Raw genomic sequence first — 22,502 nt, forward strand, 5'->3', positions numbered from 1 at the left:
AGATCACAGAGATTAGGTTGTCCAATGTTTCCCAAATTTCCCTAGCATCCCATCTTTACAGTCGTGGAAAAAGCGGACTTTGTAATCAACAAGCCAATGAGATGCGACACTCAGTCGTTAATTTCTGACAGTTGGATCACGTTTTGAGCGTTGGACCACAGTCTTGGAAAACTAGATTAAACTAACCCAACCATGGTACTACTGGGCATATTATCTCAAAATGAAGACTGTAGGACTGGTAAATGTATCTGAAATTTGCCAGTGACAATCATTTACGATCTGTATATTTCTTTTGTGAAACGAACATTTGACTTAAAAAAACAAAACATGTAAATTGGGATAACATTATTTCAGGTTATCCAAGGTTTCTCAAATGTCTCCATCCGACTGGGATTACAACTACATGGAAAAGGCGGGGTTTGTGATCTACGAGCCAATCAGGTGCAAGGTGAACATGTCATTCATCTTACACTGTACGTTCATTACACTGTGAGAACTGCACCACGTGTGTGGTGAGCATTGAACCAGGTGCCATTTCATCTCATCACTACAGTCGATATTCTTTCGCAGAGGCTATTTCGTAGTCTATGAAGTTCTACTGAGACGTGATTATTGCTGGTTGAAAACTTAACCCAATACCCCGCCTGGATGACTTGAAATATAGTCAGCTAAGGCAATTTTTGTTAGTCTCTCAAGAGACTTTAAATGTTGTGTCAATATTAATGTTTACTTTGCCTGTTGTACTTTCAATGAATTGATCCAGTTTGTTTTTAAATCTCTTTCCAATGTTTTTCTGAAATAATTACACTTCAAATATAGCCAAACATGGTTATCTTGAGAGTAAGATCACAGAGATTAGGTTGTCCAATGTTTCCCAAATTTCCCTAGCATCCCATCTTTACAGTCGTGGAAAAAGCGGACTTTGTAATCAACAAGCCAATGAGATGCGACACTCAGTCGTTAATTTCTGACAGTTGGATCACGTTTTGAGCGTTGGACCACAGTCTTGGAAAACTAGATTAAACTAACCCAACCATGGTACTACTGGGCATATTATCTCAAAATGAAGACTGTAGGACTGGTAAATGTATCTGAAATTTGCCAGTGACAATCATTTACGATCTGTATATTTCTTTTGTGAAACGAACATTTGACTTAAAAAAACAAAACATGTAAATTGGGATAACATTATTTCAGGTATGAGGTTATCCAAGGTTTCTCAAATGTCTCCATCCGACTGGGATTACAACTACATGGAAAAGGCGGGGTTTGTGATCTACGAGCCAATCAGGTGCAAGGTGAACATGTCATTCATCTTACACTGTACGTTCATTACACTGTGAGAACTGCACCACGTGTGTGGTGAGCATTGAACCAGGTTCCATTTCATCTCATCACTACAGTCGATATTCTTTCGCAGAGGCAATTTCGTAGTCTATGAAGTTCTACTGAGACGTGATTATTGCTGGTTGAAAACTTAACCCAATACCCCGCCTGGATGACTTGAAATATAGTCAGCTAAGGCAATTTTTGTTAGTCTCTCAAGAGACTTTAAATGTTGTGTCAATATTAATGTTTACTTTGCCTTTTGTACTTTCAATGAATTGATCCAGTTTGTTTTTAAATCTCTTTCCAATGTTTTTCTGAAATAATTACACTTCAAATATAGCCAAACATGGTTATCTTGAGAGTAAGATCACAGAGATTAGGTTGTCCAATGTTTCCCAAATTTCCCTAGCATCCCATCTTTACAGTCGTGGAAAAAGCGGACTTTGTAATCAACAAGCCAATGAGATGCGACACTCAGTCGTTAATTTCTGACAGTTGGATCACGTTTTGAGCGTTGGACCACAGTCTTGGAAAACTAGATTAAACTAACCCAACCATGGTACTACTGGGCATATTATCTCAAAATGAAGACTGTAGGACTGGTAAATGTATCTGAAATTTGCCAGTGACAATCATTTACGATCTGTATATTTCTTTTGTGAAACGAACATTTGACTTAAAAAAACAAAACATGTAAATTGGGATAACATTATTTCAGGTTATCCAAGGTTTCTCAAATGTCTCCATCCGACTGGGATTACAACTACATGGAAAAGGCGGGGTTTGTGATCTACGAGCCAATCAGATGCAAGGTGAACATGTCATTCATCTTACACTGTACGTTCATTACACTGTGAGAACTGCACCACGTGTGTGGTGAGCATTGAACCAGGTGCCATTTCATCTCATCACTACAGTCGATATTCTTTCGCAGAGGCAATTTCGTAGTCTATGAAGTTCTACTGAGACGTGATTATTGCTGGTTGAAAACTTAACCCAATACCCCGCCTGGATGACTTGAAATATAGTCAGCTAAGGCAATTTTTGTTAGTCTCTCAAGAGACTTTAAATGTTGTGTCAATATTAATGTTTACTTTGCCTGTTGTACTTTCAATGAATTGATCCAGTTTGTTTTTAAATCTCTTTCCAATGTTTTTCTGAAATAATTACACTTCAAATATAGCCAAACATGGTTATCTTGAGAGTAAGATCACAGAGATTAGGTTGTCCAATGTTTCCCAAATTTCCCTAGCATCCCATCTTTACAGTCGTGGAAAAAGCGGACTTTGTAATTAACAAGCCAATGAGATGCGACACTCAGTCGTTAATTTCTGACAGTTGCATCACGTTTTGAGCGTTGGACCACAGTCTTGGAAAACTAGATTAAACTAACCCAACCATGGTACTACTGGGCATATTATCTCAAAATGAAGACTGTAGGACTGGTAAATGTATCTGAAATTTGCCAGTGACAATCATTTACGATCTGTATATTTCTTTTGTGAAACGAACATTTGACTTAAAAAAACAAAACATGTAAATTGGGATAACATTATTTCAGGTTATCCAAGGTTTCTCAAATGTCTCCATCCGACTGGGATTACAACTACATGGAAAAGGCGGGGTTTGTGATCTACGAGCCAATCAGGTGCAAGGTGAACATGTCATTCATCTTACACTGTACGTTCATTACACTGTGAGAACTGCACCACGTGTGTGGTGAGCATTGAACCAGGTTCCATTTCATCTCATCACTACAGTCGATATTCTTTCGCAGAGGCAATTTCGTAGTCTATGAAGTTCTACTGAGACGTGATTATTGCTGGTTGAAAACTTAACCCAATACCCCGCCTGGATGACTTGAAATATAGTCAGCTAAGGCAATTTTTGTTAGTCTCTCAAGAGACTTTAAATGTTGTGTCAATATTAATGTTTACTTTGTCTGTTGTACTTTCATGAATTGATCCAGTTTGTTTTTAAATCTCTTTCCAATGTTTTTCTGAAATAATTACACTTCAAATATAACCAAACATGGTTATCTTGAGAGTAAGATCACAAAGATTAGGTTGTCCAATGTTTCCCAAATTTCCCTAGCATCCCATCTTTACAGTCGTGGAAAAAGCGGACTTTGTAATCAACAAGCCAATGAGATGCGACACTCAGTCGTTAATTTCTGACAGTTGCATCACGTTTTGAGCGTTGGACCACAGTCTTGGAAAACTAGATTAAACTAACCCAACCATGGTACTACTGGGCATATTATCTCAAAATGAAGACTGTAGGACTGGTAAATGTATCTGAAATTTGCCAGTGACAATCATTTACGATCTGTATATTTCTTTTGTGAAACGAACATTTGACTTAAAAAAACAAAACATGTAAATTGGGATAACATTATTTCAGGTTATCGAAGGTTTCTCAAATTTCTCCATCCGACTGGGATTACAACTACATGGAAAAGGCGGGGTTTGTGATCTACGAGCCAATCAGGTGCAAGGTGAACATGTCATTCATCTTACACTGTACGTTCATTACACTGTGAGAACTGCACCACGTGTGTGGTGAGCATTGAACCAGGTGCCATTTCATCTCATCACTACAGTCGATATTCTTTCGCAGAGGCAATTTCGTAGTCTATGAAGTTCTACTGAGACGTGATTATTGCTGGTTGAAAACTTAACCCAATACCCCGCCTGGATGACTTGAAATATAGTCAGCTAAGGCAATTTTTGTTAGTCTCTCAAGAGACTTTAAATGTTGTGTCAATATTAATGTTTACTTTGCCTGTTGTACTTTCATGAATTGATCCAGTTTGTTTTTAAATCTCTTTCCAATGTTTTTCTGAAATAATTACACTTCAAATATAGCCAAACATGGTTATCTTGAGAGTAAGATCACAGAGATTAGGTTGTCCAATGTTTCCCAAATTTCCCTAAAATCCCATCTTTACAGTCGTGGAAAAAGCGGACTTTGTAATCAACAAGCCAATGAGATGCGACACTCAGTCGTTAATTTCTGACAGTTGCATCACGTTTTGAGCGTTGGACCACAGTCTTGGAAAACTAGATTAAACTAACCCAACCATGGTACTACTGGGCATATTATCTCAAAATGAAGACTGTAGGACTGGTAAATGTATCTGAAATTTGCCAGTGACAATCATTTACGATCTGTATATTTCTTTTGTGAAACGAACATTTGACTTAAAAAAACAAAACATGTAAATTGGGATAACATTATTTCAGGTATGAGGTTATCCAAGGTTTCTCAAATGTCTCCATCCGACTGGGATTACAACTACATGGAAAAGGCGGGGTTTGTGATCTACGAGCCAATCAGGTGCAAGGTGAACATGTCATTCATCTTACACTGTACGTTCATTACACTGTGAGAACTGCACCACGTGTGTGGTGAGCATTGAACCAGGTGCCATTTCATCTCATCACTACAGTCAATATCCTTGTGCAGAGGCAATTTCGTAGTCTATGAAGTTCTACTGAGACGTGATTATTGCTGGTTGAAAACTTAACCCAATACCCCGCCTGGATGACTTGAAATATAGTCAGCTAAGGCAATTTTTGTTAGTCTCTCAAGAGACTTTAAATGTTGTGTCAATATTAATGTTTACTTTGCCTGTTGTACTTTCATGAATTGATCCAGTTTGTTTTTAAATCTCTTTCCAATGTTTTTCTGAAATAATTACACTTCAAATATAGCCAAACATGGTTATCTTGAGAGTAAGATCACAGAGATTAGGTTGTCCAATGTTTCCCAAATTTCCCTAGCATCCCATCTTTACAGTCGTGGAAAAAGCGGACTTTGTAATCAACAAGCCAATGAGATGCGACACTCAGTCGTTAATTTCTGACAGTTGCATCACGTTTTGAGCGTTGGACCACAGTCTTGGAAAACTAGATTAAACTAACCCAACCATGGTACTACTGGGCATATTATCTCAAAATGAAGACTGTAGGACTGGTAAATGTATCTGAAATTTGCCAGTGACAATCATTTACGATCTGTATATTTCTTTTGTGAAACGAACATTTGACTTAAAAAAACAAAACATGTAAATTGGGATAACATTATTTCAGGTTATCCAAGGTTTCTCAAATGTCTCCATCCGACTGGGATTACAACTACATGGAAAAGGCGGGGTTTGTGATCTACGAGCCAATCAGGTGCAAGGTGAACATGTCATTCATCTTACACTGTACGTTCATTACACTGTGAGAACTGCACCACGTGTGTGGTGAGCATTGAACCAGGTGCCATTTCATCTCATCACTACAGTCAATATCCTTGTGCAGAGGCAATTTCGTAGTCTATGAAGTTCTACTGAGACGTGATTATTGCTGGTTGAAAACTTAACCCAATACCCCGCCTGGATGACTTGAAATATAGTCAGCTAAGGCAATTTTTGTTAGTCTCTCAAGAGACTTTAAATGTTGTGTCAATATTAATGTTTACTTTGCCTGTTGTACTTTCATGAATTGATCCAGTTTGTTTTTAAATCTCTTTCCAATGTTTTTCTGAAATAATTACACTTCAAATATAGCCAAACATGGTTATCTTGAGAGTAAGATCACAAAGATTAGGTTGTCCAATGTTTCCCAAATTTCCCTAGCATCCCATCTTTACAGTCGTGGAAAAAGCGGACTTTGTAATCAACAAGCCAATGAGATGCGACACTCAGTCGTTAATTTCTGACAGTTGCATCACGTTTTGAGCGTTGGACCACAGTCTTGGAAAACTAGATTAAACTAACCCAACCATGGTACTACTGGGCATATTATCTCAAAATGAAGACTGTAGGACTGGTAAATGTATCTGAAATTTGCCAGTGACAATCATTTACGATCTGTATATTTCTTTTGTGAAACGAACATTTGACTTAAAAAAACAAAACATGTAAATTGGGATAACATTATTTCAGGTTATCCAAGGTTTCTCAAATTTCTCCATCCGACTGGGATTACAACTACATGGAAAAGGCGGGGTTTGTGATCTACGAGCCAATCAGGTGCAAGGTGAACATGTCATTCATCTTACACTGTACGTTCATTACACTGTGAGAACTGCACCACGTGTGTGGTGAGCATTGAACCAGGTGCCATTTCATCTCATCACTACAGTCAATATCCTTGTGCAGGGGCAATTTCGTAGTCTATGAAGTTCTACTGAGACGTGATTATTGCTGGTTGAAAACTTAACCCAATACCCCGCCTGGATGACTTGAAATATAGTCAGCTAAGGCAATTTTTGTTAGTCTCTCAAGAGACTTTAAATGTTGTGTCAATATTAATGTTTACTTTGCCTGTTGTACTTTCATGAATTGATCCAGTTTGTTTTTAAATCTCTTTCCAATGTTTTTCTGAAATAATTACACTTCAAATATAGCCAAACATGGTTATCTTGAGAGTAAGATCACAGAGATTAGGTTGTCCAATGTTTCCCAAATTTCCCTAGCATCCCATCTTTACAGTCGTGGAAAAAGCGGACTTTGTAATCAACAAGCCAATGAGATGCGACACTCAGTCGTTAATTTCTGACAGTTGCATCACGTTTTGAGCGTTGGACCACAGTCTTGGAAAACTAGATTAAACTAACCCAACCATGGTACTACTGGGCATATTATCTCAAAATGAAGACTGTAGGACTGGTAAATGTATCTGAAATTTGCCAGTGACAATCATTTACGATCTGTATATTTCTTTTGTGAAACGAACATTTGACTTAAAAAAAACAAAACATGTAAATTGGGATAACATTATTTCAGGTTATCCAAGGTTTCTCAAATTTCTCCATCCGACTGGGATTACAACTACATGGAAAAGGCGGGGTTTGTGATCTACGAGCCAATCAGGTGCAAGGTGAACATGTCATTCATCTTACACTGTACGTTCATTACACTGTGAGAACTGCACCACGTGTGTGGTGAGCATTGAACCAGGTGCCATTTCATCTCATCACTACAGTCGATATTCTTTCGCAGAGGCAATTTCGTAGTCTATGAAGTTCTACTGAGACGTGATTATTGCTGGTTGAAAACTTAACCCAATACCCCGCCTGGATGACTTGAAATATAGTCAGCTAAGGCAATTTTTGTTAGTCTCTCAAGAGACTTTAAATGTTGTGTCAATATTAATGTTTACTTTGCCTGTTGTACTTTCATGAATTGATCCAGTTTGTTTTTAAATCTCTTTCCAATGTTTTTCTGAAATAATTACACTTCAAATATAGCCAAACATGGTTATTTTGAGAGTAAGATCACAGAGATTAGGTTGTCCAATGTTTCCCAAATTTCCCTAGCATCCCATCTTTACAGTCGTGGAAAAAGCGGACTTTGTAATCAACAAGCCAATGAGATGCGACACTCAGTCGTTAATTTCTGACAGTTGCATCACGTTTTGAGCGTTGGACCACAGTCTTGGAAAACTAGATTAAACTAACCCAACCATGGTACTACTGGGCATATTATCTCAAAATGAAGACTGTAGGACTGGTAAATGTATCTGAAATTTGCCAGTGACAATCATTTACGATCTGTATATTTCTTTTGTGAAACGAACATTTGACTTAAAAAAAACAAAACATGTAAATTGGGATAACATTATTTCAGGTTATCCAAGGTTTCTCAAATTTCTCCATCCGACTGGGATTACAACTACATGGAAAAGGCGGGGTTTGTGATCTACGAGCCAATCAGGTGCAAGGTGAACATGTCATTCATCTTACACTGTACGTTCATTACACTGTGAGAACTGCACCACGTGTGTGGTGAGCATTGAACCAGGTGCCATTTCATCTCATCACTACAGTCGATATTCTTTCGCAGAGGCAATTTCGTAGTCTATGAAGTTCTACTGAGACGTGATTATTGCTGGTTGAAAACTTAACCCTGTACCCCGCCTGGATGACTTGAAATATAGTCAGCTAAGGCAATTTTTGTTAGTCTCTCAAGAGACTTTAAATGTTGTGTCAATATTAATGTTTACTTTGCCTGTTGTACTTTCATGAATTGATCCAGTTTGTTTTTAAATCTCTTTCCAATGTTTTTCTGAAATAATTACACTTCAAATATAGCCAAACATGGTTATCTTGAGAGTAAGATCACAGAGATTAGGTTGTCCAATGTTTCCCAAATTTCCCTAGCATCCCATCTTTACAGTCGTGGAAAAAGCGGACTTTGTAATCAACAAGCCAATGAGATGCGACACTCAGTCGTTAATTTCTGACAGTTGCATCACGTTTTGAGCGTTGGACCACAGTCTTGGAAAACTAGATTAAACTAACCCAACCATGGTACTACTGGGCATATTATCTCAAAATGAAGACTGTAGGACTGGTAAATGTATCTGAAATTTGCCAGTGACAATCATTTACGATCTGTATATTTCTTTTGTGAAACGAACATTTGACTTAAAAAAAACAAAACATGTAAATTGGGATAACATTATTTCAGGTTATCCAAGGTTTCTCAAATTTCTCCATCCGACTGGGATTACAACTACATGGAAAAGGCGGGGTTTGTGATCTACGAGCCAATCAGGTGCAAGGTGAACATGTCATTCATCTTACACTGTACGTTCATTACACTGTGAGAACTGCACCACGTGTGTGGTGAGCATTGAACCAGGTGCCATTTCATCTCATCACTACAGTCGATATTCTTTCGCAGAGGCAATTTCGTAGTCTATGAAGTTCTACTGAGACGTGATTATTGCTGGTTGAAAACTTAACCCAATACCCCGCCTGGATGACTTGAAATATAGTCAGCTAAGGCAATTTTTGTTAGTCTCTCAAGAGACTTTAAATGTTGTGTCAATATTAATGTTTACTTTGCCTGTTGTACTTTCATGAATTGATCCAGTTTGTTTTTAAATCTCTTTCCAATGTTTTTCTGAAATAATTACACTTCAAATATAGCCAAACATGGTTATCTTGAGAGTAAGATCACAGAGATTAGGTTGTCCAATGTTTCCCAAATTTCCCTAGCATCCCATCTTTACAGTCGTGGAAAAAGCGGACTTTGTAATCAACAAGCCAATGAGATGCGACACTCAGTCGTTAATTTCTGACAGTTGCATCACGTTTTGAGCGTTGGACCACAGTCTTGGAAAACTAGATTAAACTAACCCAACCATGGTACTACTGGGCATATTATCTCAAAATGAAGACTGTAGGACTGGTAAATGTATCTGAAATTTGCCAGTGACAATCATTTACGATCTGTATATTTCTTTTGTGAAACGAACATTTGACTTAAAAAAACAAAACATGTAAATTGGGATAACATTAATTCAGGTTATCCAAGGTTTCTCAAATGTCTCCATCCGACTGGGATTACAACTACATGGAAAAGGCGGGGTTTGTGATCTACGAGCCAATCAGGTGCAAGGTGAACATGTCATTCATCTTACACTGTACGTTCATTACACTGTGAGAACTGCACCACGTGTGTGGTGAGCATTGAACCAGGTGCCATTTCATCTCATCACTACAGTCAATATCCTTGTGCAGAGGCAATTTCGTAGTCTATGAAGTTCTACTGAGACGTGATTATTGCTGGTTGAAAACTTAACCCAATACCCCGCCTGGATGACTTGAAATATAGTCAGCTAAGGCAATTTTTGTTAGTCTCTCAAGAGACTTTAAATGTTGTGTCAATATTAATGTTTACTTTGCCTGTTGTACTTTCATGAATTGATCCAGTTTGTTTTTAAATCTCTTTCCAATGTTTTTCTGAAATAATTACACTTCAAATATAGCCAAACATGGTTATCTTGAGAGTAAGATCACAGAGATTAGGTTGTCCAATGTTTCCCAAATTTCCCTAGCATCCCATCTTTACAGTCGTGGAAAAAGCGGACTTTGTAATCAACAAGCCAATGAGATGCGACACTCAGTCGTTAATTTCTGACAGTTGCATCACGTTTTGAGCGTTGGACCACAGTCTTGGAAAACTAGATTAAACTAACCCAACCATGGTACTACTGGGCATATTATCTCAAAATGAAGACTGTAGGACTGGTAAATGTATCTGAAATTTGCCAGTGACAATCATTTACGATCTGTATATTTCTTTTGTGAAACGAACATTTGACTTAAAAAAACAAAACATGTAAATTGGGATAACATTATTTCAGGTATGAGGTTATCCAAGGTTTCTCAAATGTCTCCCTTTTGACTGGGATTACAACTACATGGAAAAGGCGGGGTTTGTGATCTACGAGCCAATCAGGTGCAAGGTGAACATGTCATTCATCTTACACTGTACGTTCATTACACTGTGAGAACTGCACCACGTGTGTGGTGAGCATTGAACCAGGTGCCATTTCATCTCATCACTACAGTCGATATTCTTTCGCAGAGGCAATTTCGTAGTCTATGAAGTTCTACTGAGAAGTGATTATTGCTGGTTGAAAACTTAACCCAATACCCCGCCTGGATGACTTGAAATATAGTCAGCTAAGGCAATTTTTGTTAGTCTCTCAAGAGACTTTAAATGTTGTGTCAATATTAATGTTTACTTTGCCTGTTGTACTTTCATGAATTGATCCAGTTTGTTTTTAAATCTCTTTCCAATGTTTTTCTGAAATAATTACACTTCAAATATAGCCAAACATGGTTATTTTGAGAGTAAGATCACAGAGATTAGGTTGTCCAATGTTTCCCAAATTTCCCTAGCATCCCATCTTTACAGTCGTGGAAAAAGCGGACTTTGTAATCAACAAGCCAATGAGATGCGACACTCAGTCGTTAATTTCTGACAGTTGCATCACGTTTTGAGCGTTGGACCACAGTCTTGGAAAACTAGATTAAACTAACCCAACCATGGGCATATTATCTCAAAATGAAGACTGTAGGACTGGTAAATGTATCTGAAATTTGCCAGTGACAATCAATTGCCAAACCGGGAAACGACAACATCTGCGATCTGTATATTTCTTTTCTGAAACGAGCATTTGACTTAAAAAAACAAAACATGTATGGATGAAAATATAGAAATATAGTCAGCTGTGGCAAATTTTTGTTAGTCATTCAAGAGACTATAAAAATGGTTTCACTATAAAAGTTCCTGTTAACTGTTACCACAAACAAACACCAAAAAATGTACCTAAAATCCCATCTTTAACATTAGTGTTAACATAGCCTGTTGTACTTTCATGAATTAATCCAGTATTATTGTACTCTCTGTGTTTTCTAAGAAGCCACATTTATTTTCACTTTTTGTCTTGTAACAGAAAAGTATTTGATGTTTACTTATATATGTTTACGTATATTGGTTGTTGTATTCATTGTACAACAACCACTTTGACAAAGAAATGATAAAAGGCTTTTTTTTGTCTATAGAGTAGTCTTTAAATGTGTGTATGTGCTTTAGTTTGTTTGCTTCTACCAGTACTTCATCAAGACACCCAGATATCTTTATATTTCAGCTGATATAAGATAGGATTAGTCATGTTTTATTTATATACAGAGGGTTGTGTGAAGATGTCTTTTCAAACAGCGCCAGCAGGTGGCAGTGCAAGGTAATGAATTTAATGACTAACTCCTGAAATGCCATTGTAGTGTACTTTATAAGGACACTGAACATCACTATCCTATGGATATGCTACTGACAAAAAAAAACATGTCAAATACTTTGTTGTGAACGCTGTATGTCTTATGTGCCATTTTCTTGCAAAATGATATGCCTATTTAGATTATTTATGTTGTCCTAAGATTTATTTTTGTTTTTTTGATGCAGTGTAGACCGGTGGCTCCCAACAATTGTGGCTTATGACGTCCTTAAAATTTTACAATGCCTACTAGATTAGACTTACAAAATATTGTATTTTGTATTTGTGGGTCTAATCTCCACAATCACACACAACCACACAATATATACACACAAACAGTACATAATTGATTACTGTAATATTAACTATTTCTGGCCTGCCACATGCTAGTACTAAAGGTTCAAAATGCTGCAGTTAGTCCCTAACCCAAAAAATTTGATCATATTACACCAATTCTACCTTGATTGGCTTCCTATCCATGTTAGATCAGACTTTAAGGTTATTTTGCTGATTTAAAAAATCCTAAATTTAGGCCCAACAGTGGGTTGGTTTCTGTCTCAATGAATCTGCTAAGGGCTATCCCGCTGACAAGCTTATTGATCATTGCGCTGATAAACACTGCATCTCTCTAACATTCTGTCCTTGTTCCACAAGCTCATGAGGTTCTGAGCTATGTGCTCCTGTCTCTTCTCTGCCTCTATCCTTATTTTCTCCTTCTTTCTTCTCTTGTCTCTCAGACTCCTCTTTGAAGACCAGCACCCACCCTGGATCTGCTCTGCTTTCCTGGCTGTCAGTGTCATCTTATGAGGTTTTGGATCTGGTTCCCCATCCTTCAAGGAGTGCAGCCTCACCTCATGTCTCTCTTTCTGAATGATGTCTTCATCCTTCTATCTCTCCTGAGTGAATAATGTCTTTTCTTGTCCCTTCTCTCATGTATGTGATGTGAGTACCTGTGTGAATGTATAGTCTGTCCTCTGGCAAGGTCCCAATGTTGATGGAGGTTGTGTGGCTCAGGTCCTATGTTTTTGGTGGCACCAGGAAGCTGCTCAGCATCCTCTTCATTCTCCATGAATATTATAAATCCATCATAATTTTGTCATCTTGTTCCATGCTGTATTTTTTTAATTTGCCTTTCTTCTTCTATTCTCTACACGTACAATATTTATTGCATATCTGTGTGTCCTGGGAGAGGGATCTCTCCTCTGTTGCTCTTGTTGAGGTTTCTTCCATTTTTCTTCCTTGTTAAGGGGTTTAAAACAACCTTTCCCCATTTGAATCGAGGGTCTAAGGACAGAGGATGTTATATTGCTGTACAGACTGTAAAGCCCCCTGAGGCAAAATTGTGATTTGTGATTTTGGGCTATACAAATAAAATTGACTCGACCCGACATCATGTCATACACTGCCATCCACAGGGTCAGGTTCGTCCTGGAATCATCAGCGTTTGATAGCTCACACTACAACTTTTCCAGGAAGGAAAAAATGTCAAGTAGGACTTTTTTTCTCTTTCCTCTCTCCATTTTCACCACTCATTAAAGAAGAGTGATGGCTTCCACAGATGCACACACACACACACACACACACACACACACACACACACACACACACACACACACACACACACACACACACACACACACACACACACCAGGTACAACTGTTAACCCAGACCACAAACCTGGCAAATATGGGAGCAATTACCTAGAGGCCACAGGGATCGACTCTTTGGTGAGGTCCTCTGAACATACGCACATACTGTAGGTACACTCAGGGGGTTCAACACACTCACACGCACAGATACGACCACATGACTGTAGCACACATGGGCAAATATTGACACTGTCCTCACACTCATACCCCTACTGCTGTAGAATAACCTTTCCAAGTGTTCTCCAACCTTGTTTCTGGATGTATAAGTGACTGAGTTTCTACACTGAACCAGCAGAGCAGTTAGCCAAGCATGCCTTAATAAACCAGAACAGAATACCATAATGCCACTATTGTATATATTCCCATCAAAAAACACAACCAGTACAGCACTTGAAAATATCAATGCAGCCCAAAGGAATAGTGTATTTAGCTTGATATGACAATTGAGTTGTTAGAGCAAGCAGTTTATCCGATCAAATGTCAAATATAATATAGACCTTTCTGTAAGCAGGTGTTATTAATAATATTAATGATGACTGTGCTCTATCCAAGACTCTCAGTAAGCTATGGTAGTATGACAGTGAGCCAGAATGCACAAACCCTGAAACTGAAGCAATAATCATTTGATTACTTACACCTGTGCTTTTCCTACTGTGATATGTTAAAATGTCTGCTGTGGAAAAGGCCTATTGCATGTGTAAAAGAATAAATATATCAACCAAACAATGGCTACTTTTTTGTACATTTTTCAAAATGAAACAATTAGTGTATTTGCTCATTTGCTAGTGTTAGCTGCTATTCTACTCTTGCTACTTAAGCAACCATATACCTGTACGTAGGCATAGAAAATATTATTACATTGTTGAGGTTCATGTTTGGTTAAAGGAGTATTACTGTAGCTGATTTTTTTGTCACCTGTGGGTGGCAGAACAAGTTGTGAGTTCAACACTGATATTATGTCTATAATATCCCTTAGCAAAAAGTAGTATAGTTGAAGTTCATTTTATTAAGTATGCTTGAGTTTAAGTATAAGTATAGCAAGTATACTACGGACCATGTACTTTTAGTGTACTAGAAAGTATACTAATTTAATACCTCTTCGGACTAAATTGGAACATTTTTAAGTTCATAAAAGTATACTTTAAGTATACTTTATAAGGTCATTTTAAGTTTATAAAACTACACTTTCAAAAGTACAACTTTACAACAAGTACACTCATCTATATACTACTAGTGTATTAGGTATATACTTTTGGTCCACATTTTAGTTTATTGAAGTATTCTTTAAGTATACCACAAGTACACTCTTCTATATACTGCCATTGTACTAGTTATATACTATATGATCTTGAACATGAAAAAACCTGAAAGCAAATGAGTGTAGTGAAAAACACCTTTATTCTGCTAAATTAAATGTAAGCACGAGTCAATGACTTGACCTTATTCTGTACTTGGATCAAGATATACTAAGTATTAGTACTTTGTGGCAGAAAGAAGTAAAAAGTATACTAAAGTACAAGTACAAGCTTGAGTATTAAAGTATAAATGTAAGTCTTAGTATTAATGTACTTAGTCTTAGACTTTTCTTTATACTTTTCAGTATAAGCCAAGTATACTGCCTCAGTTTTAGTATAAAATAAGTATACGCGTAGTACACTTGAATAAACTACTTTTTGCTAAGGGATATGGCGGTGAACTATTGACAAAACAGTTTGACCATTTATATTAACTGCAATAAATAAATAACTGCCTCTTTAGCTGCTGCATGTTCACCAGGTAGTCGCTAACTAGCTTGTGAAGTTGTGAAGTTCAAGTTCATAAGCTAGTTGCTGTTTGGTGCTGGTTGGACTGGTTGTTCGTGGGTTTATCGGAGCTATTTTTGACTCATTGGTTATAAAGACATATTGGTTTGTGCAGCATTGAACAAGTACTCAGAAGCTGGTGAAGGGCCCAATTCAGTTTGAATCATTGTCTCTGAATATGGTTTCAGGTCCCACTGATTGTTCCCATTCACAATCCCAATGGGTCTTCCACAACATAATGACACAAAAATAAATAGTCCATGGTTAAAGTCACTGCAGTGAAATTATTTATTTTAGTTAGCATTAACATTAGTTGTAATTGGGTCTATATTTATTCTCCAGGTTCTCTGTACAGTATATTGATATTTGTGGTCACATCAAAGACAATGGAACAGACCTGTCAGGGATGTAACAGGGAGACAGTTTTAGTAACCTGGAGCAGGTTATAACGTAACACTGTGGATTCACAGTTTCATTTTTTCTATGTGTTCTACTACCTAGCAATATGTTGTGCAACTTAGCAATAGGTAGCACAACACATGACACATTATAAACAGTATAGCATCAAGCCATGGTTATAGAAATCATCACCAATTGAAATCATCAGGAAAAGTCAGTGATTTTAATTTTCATTATACAGACAGATATTATTGAGTCAGTTTCAACATGAATATCAATGTGAAAATATTTGACTGTTTGTGTACTCACAACCTATGTATGTCCAGTGTTGCAGTGTTGGTTCCTAACTAAATGTAAATGTATTGCACACATATTGGTTATGCATGTATAATCCTTGATGTTGTGGACAAATGATTCCAGGGTTACCATGAAAATTACAAAACAGCACAATAATAGAAGTTGTTGTTTTTCATGATCACACCAATTCTGTACAATCAGCCAAAATATAGATTTTGTAATAAGCTATCTGCTACTTACAACTTGTCTTGGCAAATTTGTTTTAGTTGTTTTATGAGTAATAGGCATTTATCAATGTAATGGTTGATCTATGATCTGTTTTAAAGGGATAGTTCACCTAAACTAACTAAATAAACTGTCATTATTCACCTTCATTCAGTAAAAACTCAGTGAGTTATAGCCTGGAGAAATGTTCATTACACTTTCTCTACTTTGTTCAAAATTTCCTCTGACTAATGCTGACTTGGGGAAGGTATAACATATTAACCAAGTGACTATGCGTCTAAGCATGTAGTGTGTATAGTAACAACATACATTTCTGTGCCAGTAAGCAGTGAGATGACTCATCAGATTTTCAGAAACTGTATTTGACAGTTGTGAAAAAGTATATATACTGTATGTCTCTGGTTGTCATCAAAACTCATGTCAGAAGTGCTGAAACTGATATCAATGAAAATTCCTCAAAAGCGGTGTGAAAATTTGTACTGGAGAAACATACACACACACACAGAAACACACAGGTTCTCAGTCAAAAAAGGAAGTAAGGAGGAACTTTCATTTGAAACAGAAACAGTCTCAACATCTGGAAGCTCTTTCTTTCACCCCTTGACCCCATCCCCCGCTCCATTCCTTCTCCCTGCCTCCTCCACCTCACTCCAGGTCTTCTAGCCCTGTGTCTGGAAGGAGTTAAGCACATACACCAGCATACATGACTGTGTGCCTATGTGTATATGCGTGTTGGTATGTGTGTGGATACATGTGGATGAACACATACACGGGCCAGGCAGGCAGAGAACAGCGTGTGACCTTTAAACACTAGAAATCAAGTGGTTATTAGTGGTACTGCAGTCCTGTGCAAGCAGATCTTTTCAATTGATTTTCATTGAAGGATATCTCCCTGGGCTACTGTTTATGAGGTACAGTACTGCCATAGTGTTGATGCACTTAAAATGTAAGAGGAAAACAATAATATAGTATTTAGAGAAAGTCAAGGATGTACTGAAGTTGCATCCATTGGAATGAAAGACTTCCGATATGGACCTCTGACCTTCAGAATAGAATAATTAGATAGTACTATGATAATGTGTTATATAGTATATTATTTGTGCTTTAACATTCAAAGAATATGGGTTATTATGGACTGCATTGACGTAGTAATTTTTGTCCACAATGCCTCTCGTACCTCATTGATGGCAGCTAGCTACCAGGCCTTGCCCAAGGAGACATTGACATTTGGACAGGGGGAGCCAGGAATCAAACCGCCAATCTTCCGATTAGTGGATGCCTCCTGAGCCACAGCCTGTCAAAAGCAGTTTCATAATAGTTATTAGTCTGAATGCCAGATGTCAAGATATCCCATAGGCATTGTATCAAAATGTCCCCAAAATCATACATTTAGTTTAGCATAGGAACTCTCAACGAATCTGAGCTATAATGAGAATCCAGCTGGGAAAATGAATCCTTCTCATAAACACATAGGTCAGATCATAAAGTCAACAGTCACCAAAGCTTAGTACATATGAAGGATGCTAAGCTAGTGGAAGGAGCTGTTGCAACAAACAGCTTTAGCATAAATGTATCAGCTTCTAAAGGCATGTAACACATGTATGAATATGACTGGATGTTACTAGTCGGCTGGTATCCAAGCATCTGAAGAATGAGTCACTGATGGAGAAACATGAATCTAGCAGATAAGCTAAACTAGCAAGCTTACACTAAGCTCCATTTTCTAATTTGATTTACAGTCTGCTGTTGTGATAGAATCAGAAGATACCTCAGAGTCCTGCAAGGGTCCAATTTTTCGAACCTGCACCCTCCCCGCACCTGCAGAGCTCCGTACCGGAACCAATGCATCAACTGCAAGTATCTCTTAATCAAATTCACACCTGACCCAAACCTGTAAGTAAACATATAGGCTACATAGTCAACAGCCTTACGTTAAACAGATGTCTGACCACATTGCTTCAATTAGAATATATAAAATACAACAGCAAATTTCTCTGCAAATTGGGTTATGGCCTCTTTTTACTCCTGTTTTGGCTGCTTTAAGGTTGTGCTGTTGGGAAAGTATCGCTAGATGTAGCACCTGTGCTCCTGAAGCTGTTGATGTGTTTCCTCAGCCAAAATATGCCTAGTTTGAGGCTATCAAAAGCTAACCCTAACCCTCTTTGTTTTGGTGCTTTTTAAGAGCAACAAATTCCACTGACAATGTTGTTCTCATTTACTGATCACACCAAACTTCCCATGTGTCCAACTTGGCCTTTGACGATGTATTGTCTACAATTTTGTATTCACCACCGGCTATTTTTATGTTTAGGTCATCCATTTTAATCCTTTGGCTGCTAGCCTACATCACTGTCTCACCAGTGACCAGATGTGAATTGAAGGGCGAAAGGTTGTGCAATAAAACAATTTTGTGGGTACCAGACCTGGTGTAGGACTCCTATGATAGCTTATTGCCAAATGTTCACATCTACCAAGTATTTACTCAGGGCCGGTAGTCTAGTTTGAACTGTCTTTGAGTGACTCTGATAGTCTGACCTATAGGTTAAAGGGCGACAGAGTGGCAGGGTGGTCTGGCGGTTGGAAAACCATCCTGTAACCCAACGACCCCAAGTGTCTGCTCCCAGAAGTTCCAGTGTTTGACAGTGAGCTCCAGTTTAGTCATTTTTCAAGTAATGAGGATTTATTTAGACAATGTGTATCCATTGTAACTGTAAACTTAACTCTTTCGGTCACCGTCCATCTATTCTACTCCATCTCCTGGTTTATGTAAGTGCTGGCCCTTGTCTTGCTTTTGGCAACACATGAAACAGACATCTAATCTGTGTCTTCCAAAGCTTTTCCCATAAAGTGCACTGAAAGCTGTTCACCTGCCTTGTCTTCTTCCTCTGTTCCGTAACCTCTGCTCTTTTCTCAAAGCACACTGACTTTCAGGTTCTTATCCACTTTCACATCGTACCCTTTGTTGTTATTATGGAAGTTTCATCATACTGTAGACATGTATGGGTTTGGAATTTTTTTTCATATTTTTTTGCATAAGATGGTGAAGAGACGGGTAGTGAAAAAAGAAAATAGCGTAAAAAACAAAAACAGAAACTTTATAGAAATGTATTCCTCTTTATTGTGTTAGTTATGTGTACTGAATTTATGACATTGCAACTTAAAACATGATCTTCATTCAATCTTAACCTTTTAAACATTGTTCAAAAATTCCACTCAGTTTATAGGAACTGTTTGATAAATTGGGAAATGTGCTTATTTATTTAGTGCTGTGAGTTAATCTCATGTCTGTATTTTAAATATGAAACTAATGCCTATCTTAGTATAACTAACAAGGTGACAAATAACAATGATTAGCTAATCTGAGATTGGTATCAATTTTGTTTAATCTTGTGAAATCCTTATTGCGAAAGTTACTTAAAATTCAATTAATGACACATTTGAGGGCAGACATAAAAACAACAGGTTGGTAAGTGTAGCAAATAACTCTATCAAGCTAAAGTGAAACTACAGTTGTATTGATAAAGATCTAAGTGTAATTAGTCATCCAATTAAAGGTGTAACTAAGCAAATTTAGCCTCATTTGATGTCAGCAAACAATTCTTTGCCATGTAGATATAGTGGACTAATGGCGACTAGAGCAGAGAATTAAGCCACACTACCTCTCTGTGTGTGTTGTTATCCTAGCTTCTCTGGTCTTTGTTTTGGTAGCCGCACTGGCCACACATGCATGTTAGTGCATGTGAGTGTGCAAATTAGTGCACGTGGGTCCCTCTGCGTCCTCCATGTCCGTTTCCAAGATGGTGGTCATGTCACAAACTTTCTCAAATTACAGCTAAATAGTTGAGGCCAGGAATAGGCAATGCAGTAACACAGTCTTGATCCATATTTGACCAGCACTGCCTTGTTTGACAGTTTGATCTGAGTTTGTGAGTTGTTGGTTTTTACTTTTACCTCCAACTTTGACTGAACTGCACACACATTTGTTCTGGTCTGAGATGTTGGTACTAAAATGCGACATCTAGTGGCTGAATGGTGTGTATTGCAAATTTAATGGCCTAATTAGAATGCCCTATAATACCACATCAGTAGCAACATTAAACAGTTATGGAGAGAAAATAGTCTACATGCAGTTGACTTTCCTCAAGAGTAGCCCTGCTGCTGAGCACCTGCTTCTCAAATGCAAAACATTCAAGGGAGCGCTCAACTCTGTAATAAGATGCTAACATCAACATAAGTAGCTTCAAGGAATAATATGAACACTATGTACAGCAAACTGTAGCAGCCTCTCACCAATATAAGTATATTGATATGTGTGTCAACACATACAAAACATGGTCAGAAGGTACTGTACTGCTTCTGTCACTGAGCAAATTTTGTGTATATTACAACAATACAATACACTGTTTGTGCTATATTCAAATACAAAACATGCTAAAAGACTATCTGAATATAATGAATGACAAGTACATTCTGAAGGTGTTTCATACCATTGTTATTCTGCTATGAATCTCCTGTGGCTTGTTGTGGGCTGTCCTTGGCAGGAGTACATACACATTTCATTTCAGAGCACAGGGCGTGCATGATTAAAGATTTTGGTTTTCAGTGGTTTTAAGAAAAAATAGACTTAATGAGATTTGGACTAAACTCAAACCAAGAACATATGTTTTCATTATAAAAACAACATTGCTATGGTAAAAAAGACAAACAAAAATAAAACTATGTAGTGCCCAGGAGGGAAAGGTCCATGTGCACCCAGCTCAGGTGTGTAATTACGTAGTTACACCTGGAAGTTGCATGCAGTGGTAACAATGATGAAAACTGAAATTTGTAGCCTATGATTAATATGAGTTAAAAAAAATAAACTGAAGATAAATATGTAAATAGAAAAATATGTAAAGCCTATTAAAATTATTTGTGAAAAGGATGTTTGATTTGCAGAAAGATGAGTTTTACCAGATCGATAGTGAACCTCGTAAATGGGCAATAAGCAGGAAAAGGTTATCACACAAGTCAAAATATAACTGGCTGGGAAGTTAATGTTAATGTTGACATTAGCTTCCTGATTCAAATGCTTTAGTCATGGTTACAAGGATGTATACAATGCAATGTTATACCAGTATGCGGCACAGTGTATGGATTATTAACCTGACATCTACTAGCTCACATAGTTCTATTTATGGTATAGTGTTTAGCTAGCAGTGTTTGACATAACAAGCTTATGACTTAACAACTGATGTTATGCATTCTCACCCTGAACCAATCTCTGTCCTGGACATACATGGACCCACCCATCTCATTATCATGGAAGCATGAGGAATATAGGAAATGTTTCTCTGGGAAAACAGGGAAATGTGCTAAAACATTACATCAATTTGAAGTCATTTCATCAGCTGATTGAAGTTAAAGGAAAATTTTGTTTTTTTGTTTTGTTTTTACATTGCATTACAATTATTTAATTCATCACTTACATTTTTGATTTATCTGATTACCTTCTACTGTCTTTTGTCGGTTTCAGGACTCCATGGCTCTAGTGTTGCTATCATATGTATTCTTCTTCTTTAACATCTATAATACTGAGTAAAAGTGTGATTTGTACTTTTTTGCAATTTGTTAAATTTATGCCATACATATTCTGATTAAAAGCAGTCATGTTTCTCATCAACTAATGGATTTTTTATAACATATGTTTTTGTGGCACACTTTGGGAATTTGCAACCTGCGGATTATAGTCATATGTTTGTCAAAATGTGATGATTAACCTTCTGTAATGGTTCATTTTAACTAATGGCACTGGTTTCCATTATATTCCATATGTGAACAAAGCACCATCTTTTAGTAGAAATATTCAGTTACATAAAAGTCTGTTATAGCTGCCAACAGGTCCAGTCTGCACAGAAAACACGAAGCAGACTTGCAGGAATTAATGAAAAAGCTTTTACACAACAGTATATTTCTTTCTTTTCATTTAATTGTGTAGTTTTTGACAGAACCAAAATGCCAAGGGCTTGAGTGTTAAATCTCAAGTGTTTTCTTAATGTTTAGTTAATACAACTTCTGTCAGCACTTTTCTTTCAGATGAGTTAGAGGGAGTAGTCTAGAGACTAGAGATAGATATTTTTACATTAAAAGCTTCACCTAGGCACGGAAAGGCAACTTTGAATTGACTCAAAGTGCTGCACTTAAGACATGGAGACAACACACACACTAAGCCAGGAAAGAAGGATTTTTTTTCTTC

The 22,502-nt window shown here is 37.4% G+C and overlaps 13 non-coding genes across 13 annotated transcripts; all 13 read left to right on the forward strand.

Annotated features, from left to right (window-relative positions):
* The first annotated feature begins 558 nt into the window (after positions 1–558).
* Positions 559–699, forward strand: LOC134001447 (U4 spliceosomal RNA). Its single transcript, XR_009927486.1, has one exon. It is a non-coding gene; the product is annotated as a U4 spliceosomal RNA (small nuclear RNA).
* Positions 700–1,408: 709 nt separating this feature from the next.
* Positions 1,409–1,549, forward strand: LOC134001440 (U4 spliceosomal RNA). Its single transcript, XR_009927479.1, has one exon. It is a non-coding gene; the product is annotated as a U4 spliceosomal RNA (small nuclear RNA).
* A 702-nt stretch (positions 1,550–2,251) lies between these two features.
* LOC134001441 (U4 spliceosomal RNA) lies at positions 2,252–2,392 on the forward strand. The gene has a single exon (XR_009927480.1). It is a non-coding gene; the product is annotated as a U4 spliceosomal RNA (small nuclear RNA).
* A 702-nt stretch (positions 2,393–3,094) lies between these two features.
* On the forward strand, positions 3,095–3,235 carry LOC134001442 (U4 spliceosomal RNA). Its single transcript, XR_009927481.1, has one exon. It is a non-coding gene; the product is annotated as a U4 spliceosomal RNA (small nuclear RNA).
* A 701-nt stretch (positions 3,236–3,936) lies between these two features.
* Positions 3,937–4,077, forward strand: LOC134001443 (U4 spliceosomal RNA). The gene has a single exon (XR_009927482.1). It is a non-coding gene; the product is annotated as a U4 spliceosomal RNA (small nuclear RNA).
* Positions 4,078–4,785: 708 nt separating this feature from the next.
* Positions 4,786–4,926, forward strand: LOC134001431 (U4 spliceosomal RNA). Its single transcript, XR_009927471.1, has one exon. It is a non-coding gene; the product is annotated as a U4 spliceosomal RNA (small nuclear RNA).
* A 701-nt stretch (positions 4,927–5,627) lies between these two features.
* Positions 5,628–5,768, forward strand: LOC134001432 (U4 spliceosomal RNA). Its single transcript, XR_009927472.1, has one exon. It is a non-coding gene; the product is annotated as a U4 spliceosomal RNA (small nuclear RNA).
* A 701-nt stretch (positions 5,769–6,469) lies between these two features.
* Positions 6,470–6,610, forward strand: LOC134001524 (U4 spliceosomal RNA). The gene has a single exon (XR_009927556.1). It is a non-coding gene; the product is annotated as a U4 spliceosomal RNA (small nuclear RNA).
* Positions 6,611–7,312: 702 nt separating this feature from the next.
* On the forward strand, positions 7,313–7,453 carry LOC134001444 (U4 spliceosomal RNA). Its single transcript, XR_009927483.1, has one exon. It is a non-coding gene; the product is annotated as a U4 spliceosomal RNA (small nuclear RNA).
* A 702-nt stretch (positions 7,454–8,155) lies between these two features.
* LOC134001451 (U4 spliceosomal RNA) lies at positions 8,156–8,296 on the forward strand. Its single transcript, XR_009927489.1, has one exon. It is a non-coding gene; the product is annotated as a U4 spliceosomal RNA (small nuclear RNA).
* Positions 8,297–8,998: 702 nt separating this feature from the next.
* On the forward strand, positions 8,999–9,139 carry LOC134001445 (U4 spliceosomal RNA). Its single transcript, XR_009927484.1, has one exon. It is a non-coding gene; the product is annotated as a U4 spliceosomal RNA (small nuclear RNA).
* Positions 9,140–9,840: 701 nt separating this feature from the next.
* On the forward strand, positions 9,841–9,981 carry LOC134001434 (U4 spliceosomal RNA). The gene has a single exon (XR_009927473.1). It is a non-coding gene; the product is annotated as a U4 spliceosomal RNA (small nuclear RNA).
* Positions 9,982–10,690: 709 nt separating this feature from the next.
* Positions 10,691–10,831, forward strand: LOC134001452 (U4 spliceosomal RNA). Its single transcript, XR_009927490.1, has one exon. It is a non-coding gene; the product is annotated as a U4 spliceosomal RNA (small nuclear RNA).
* Positions 10,832–22,502: the final 11,671 nt, after the last annotated feature.

The sequence above is a fragment of the Scomber scombrus genome, chromosome 19, assembly GCF_963691925.1.
Source record: "Scomber scombrus chromosome 19, fScoSco1.1, whole genome shotgun sequence".
Lineage (NCBI taxonomy): Eukaryota > Metazoa > Chordata > Actinopteri > Scombriformes > Scombridae > Scomber > Scomber scombrus.